This window comes from Bos taurus, chromosome 3 (assembly GCF_002263795.3).
Source record: "Bos taurus isolate L1 Dominette 01449 registration number 42190680 breed Hereford chromosome 3, ARS-UCD2.0, whole genome shotgun sequence".
Taxonomy (NCBI): domain Eukaryota; kingdom Metazoa; phylum Chordata; class Mammalia; order Artiodactyla; family Bovidae; genus Bos; species Bos taurus.
The window spans coordinates 107929039-107933770 of record NC_037330.1 but is presented as its reverse complement, the minus strand read 5'-3'; the positions used below and the strand labels follow the sequence as shown (position 1 = coordinate 107933770).

At 51.6% G+C, this 4732-nt stretch overlaps 1 long non-coding RNA gene across 1 annotated transcript; it reads right to left on the bottom strand.

The window, feature by feature from the left end:
- Window positions 1-269: 269 nt before the first annotated feature.
- LOC132344941 (uncharacterized) lies at window positions 270-4495 on the bottom strand. Its single transcript, XR_009494029.1, has 2 exons — window positions 2287-4495; window positions 270-1379 (listed from the first exon to the last, which is right to left on the bottom strand). It is a non-coding gene; the product is annotated as an uncharacterized lncRNA (long non-coding RNA).
- Between the last annotated feature and the right edge of the window lie 237 nt (window positions 4496-4732).

Genomic DNA, 4732 nt, shown 5'->3' with positions numbered 1-4732 from the left:
TTTTTTTTTTTTTTTTTTTTTTGAGAAGCTAGGGAAAGGTCCTAAGCATTTTCTTTTTTATAAAAAAATTTTAAGGGACTTCCCTGGTGGTCCAGGGGTTGAGACTCCACCTTTCAGTGTGTGTGTGGGGGGTTGCTGGTTCTATCCCTGGTCAGGGAATTGGGATCCCACATGCTGTGAGGCAATTAAGCCTGCACACAGCAGCTGGAGAGAAGCCTGTGCGCCACAACCAAGACTTCATGCAGCCAAATAAATAAATGTTACAAAAATGAAAAAAAAATTTTTTATATCGGAATATAGTAGATTTACAATGCTGTGTTAGTTTCATGTGGACAGCAAAGTGATTTAGTTACACATATTGTTACATCTGTTCTTCTTCATATTCTTTTTCCTCGTAGGTTATTATAGAGTATTGAGTATAGTTCCTTGTGCTACACAGTAGGTCCTTGTAGATTATCTATGTTATATAGACAGTCTTTCATATGCTAATTCCAGCCTCCTAATTTATCTGTCTCTCACACCTATGATTCTTGAAGGGGGTTATCCATCCTGCCTCTTCTTCCTCACTAAGGCAGATACAGCCAAGCAGGTTATCTGAAGAGAAACTCGAAGTCCCCAGGGGGTTGAGAACAGGGGGCCTCTGAGACGGGGGAAGCCAGTACAAATGACATGCTGCAGAACTTGGAAAGGGAGTCCATGGTCTGACTTTGTCATGCAATTTATTACAAACATTACATGAAGATGTTTTAACATGTTCTCCTTCGTTGGGAGCCTCATCCAAGTCTGACTCTAGGGCTAGTCTACAGCAATAGCCCCTTGGTGGCCCTGAGGGGTATGTAGAGGGAAGTTAAATTCCAAGATCTGGGATGAGGTGGGGGTAGGGCACCCAGATACTGGCATGGGGAGGCCTGTGGGTGAGGAGGGACCAGGATGGGCACCCTCAACCTCAACCTCTCAAATGAACAGCTTTGAGTGATTTGATTGAGGGGTGTTTCTTACCTCTCCCCACTCTGTTTTCTTCTTTGCCTCCTCCATCCCACTCCCATATAGTTCTGCTGACCCCACTGGATGCTGGGGACACAGTATGGGAATGGTTCTCAGCACTGAAGCAGAAAGGAGAGGGCCTGGAGGGCAGGGTTGGAGGCCGGGACTGAGGCAGAGGCTGGAGCTGGGATCTGGACTGGGAGCCGAGCTCAGCGCAGACCCCAGTGGGGGTTGTTGGAGGCTGGGGTGCAGGGTGTCTGTCTTGGTCTTGACATGATTCTCAGGAGCCTTTTTTTGGAGTCCGAGGCAGGTGTTCTCCTCCAATGCAGAGCACGTTTGGCGTCCGCTCGCCCCTCGGAGGGGCGGGACAGGCCCCCTCCCGCTGCTCCCCTCGGCTGAGCAGAGTCATACATCACCAAGGGGCCGGGCTCCCTGGATGTATTGCCCTAATACGTCGCTATAGCAACCCCTCTCTAATCCTGCATTATTCTAATGTGGTCCCCCTCCCCACTGTGATGTATAGCTTGGGTCTTGGAGCCGTGAGGCACCTTCTCTGAGTCTGCTCCAAGTACCCCAGGGATGAGTGGGTCCGAGGCTGGCTTGGCCTCCCTGGGTCCGGTCTTGCTTCTCCTCACCCTGCGCATGTGACCCTTTGTGAGCTGGGGTGCGGAGGTGGGCTCTGGCCTGGTGGCCCACCCGTCCGCCTGCCCAGAGAGGGGAAGCGGCAGGCTGTGTGTCCTGGCCCTGGCACACGAGCGCTTGACGCACCGACCCACGCCAGCCTGCCCGGCCTGGGGACCTGAGGCCTTGGGGTTGGGGGCCAGGGCAGGACAATGGCCACATTCCGGCTGCCAGCCACAGGCCCCCATTGTTCCTGTGGACACTGCCTGCTTGAGGGCCTTAGTTCTGGCCCTCACCCCGCTTGGGGCGTAGGATGCTCCCTGGACCACTCCCCCGGGGACCATAGAGGGGTGATTCATGGGGTGACCAGGGCATAGCAAGCCCCAGCTGTGCCCGGATTCTGGGGGGTGGGAGGGGGAGGTGACTGAGGGTTGTTTGTGTCAGGAGAGGGCGGGGTTGAATAGCCAGAGGACTCAGGGCTGTGGACACCAACCACGTCATTTCATACTCCTCCTCGTGTGTGGGCTGCTCAGACAGGCTCCATTGTCAGAATGGCAGGCCCACCCAGGCCGGAAGGGAAGAGAGGATGGAGAGGGGTCACCTCAAAGTGGGGAGGACCCAGGACACACCCCCACCCCCACCCCAACTGCACTGAGATCCAGAGAACGGCAGGGGACTTACTCAAGATCACACAGCTTGGTGGGGACAGGCCTGGGTCTAGAACATTCCCCAGACCTTTTTGGTGCTGAGATGCTGCTGCTGTTTCTGGTAGTAAAACAGACCCAGTGGTGATCTTCAGCCTTGGCAGAAGTTATATTCACAAGCTCCTTCCTCTCCCTCACTTGCTTTGAAATTCCTCTAGTTCAGGTCAGTACCTGGCGTCCCTGGAATGAGAATTTGGAGCTAAGGGGAGTCCTAGGGCCATGCAGAGGCCATGCCGACTCCATCTTCTGTAAGGCCCTGAAGAAATGAGTAGGGCAAGGAGGTTGCCAGTGCTCTGACACACAAGATCCATGGATGTAACAATAGACTTCATTGTTTCCTCCCAGTTGGTGATCTCACTTGGGCTCTCACATGCCTACTCTATATGGCTGAGAGGTAGGGGAAGGGAAGAGGCTAGCTAGGAGCATTTTAAGAACAGGGGGACTGGTCTTATTTACCTCCATGTTCCTACTTCTCAACATGCTGCTGCTAAGTCGCTTCAGTCGTGTCCGACTCTGTGCGACCCCATCGACTGCAGCCTACCAGGCTTCTCCGTCCATGGGATTCTCCAGGCAAGAACACTGGAGTGGGTTGCCATTTCCTTCTCCAACTTCTCAACATGGGACCTGTTAAACTGGATGATTGGTTGAGAGGATGGATGGGGAGTGGTTGGGTAAGTGGATAGGTGGGTGGCTGAAGAGGTGATCAAGGGTTGCATGGATGAGTGGAGTATAGGTAGATGAATGGATGGTTGCCTGGGTGCACGGGTGGCTGGCAGGTGGATGAATGGATGGATGCAGGATGGATGGGTGGATAGGCAAGGGAATGATTCATTTTATGTACTGAGGTTCAGAGATGACAAATGACCCAGTTTGGGTCATCCTAAAGATAAACAGTGGAGTGAAGTCTGGAGCCAGCTACCTGGCCCCTGCCTTTGAGGCTGGGATGCGTGGGTCAGTCTCTGGGTAGGGCTGCAGTAGAAGCAGGAGTTGGGACCTAAAGGAATCTGTAGTCGTGTAAGTATCCTGAAAGGTGGCTTCCCAGAGTCTAGCAGCCTTGACCCTTCTGTGTTGGGATCATGTATGCGGAAGTGTTCTGAGCATGGCAGGAAGAGGCTTGAAGTTTCAGGAAGGCAGAACTAGTGGAGTCTGAGGGCACTGGGGCTGAGTCGTTTTACCTCTTAGGGATCAGGCCCTGAGTTAGAAGCCCCAGAGACAACTCCCAACTCATTCTTCATGACCTAGCTTAGTGGTACCAGTGTCTATGGGGCCTTCCCTGACCCTCTGGGTGCTCTCTCCCCGGAACCCAGCACAGTGCTACTAAAGAAGGGGCTCAGAGCACATCACCAGGGCCATGGGGTTGCCACAAAGAATCAGAAGCGGGGGAACAAACTAGGAGACTGCACCTGCCACTGATTTTCTGGGCCATTTTGGACAAGTGCCTCAACCTCTTTGGGCCTGCGTTTCCTCTTCTATGGTTGGGAAGTGGAAAGGTTGAACTTTTCTTCCCAGGATGGTTTTGAGAATGAAGAAAAATAATTCCGGGAAAGGGGGAGAAGGAGCACTAGGCATTATTTTTCTGCACTGCTTCAGCCCCAGCAATAACACGATAATATACATTGTACATATGAAATTGATTTTATAGCTAACATTTAATGAGCACTTACACTGTGCCGGGCTCTCATTCTAAGCGTTGATGTGTATCATCTCTCCTCTAGGTCTCACAACAGTCCTACCGGGCAGGTCCTGTCATCATCATCTTTTGACACGTGAGGAAACTAGCTTGCCCAAGGTCCCATGGGTAGCAGTTGGTGAGGCCAGGATGGAAGTCTGGACAGATGCCACGGCCCACATTCTTAGCCACCATATGTAGGTCACTTCTCAGTGCACAGTCCTCTGAATGGACACACAAGAAGGTTTCCTGACTTTCTTGCGGATTCTAGGTGACTCATCCAACTTTCCTGAGCCTTATGAGATTTGCCTGGTTGCACAGTGGTGAAGAAGGTGACAGATCCTAGCCAATTAACTCCAAAAACCCACGGTCCCCACTTCTCTCCCTGGTTCAGTCCTGAGTTCTGGAACTCCCTCTGCTTTGGGCACACCCCCCAAGCACTGGACAGTGCTGTTCACCTCAGCAGGGTGTCTAAAAATGACATACACCTATCATTGTTGTTCATGTTATCTGACCATCAGATTACATGGGTTTTCTTCTAGGCTTTACAACCAACTAGTCTTGCTGCCTTGGATAGGTCATTCAAACTCTCTGGGCAACACTTTTCTCATCTGCAAAATAGGAATAGTTAATGTGAGATAATGAAAACAAAGCACAAAGTCAGTGCTTGGGTAAGTATTATGTCAGGGTGCCTTAGACCGAGTGGGATGGTGGTAAAAGTTTATTTACATTTTGGTTGTCCTCCTCGCTCACT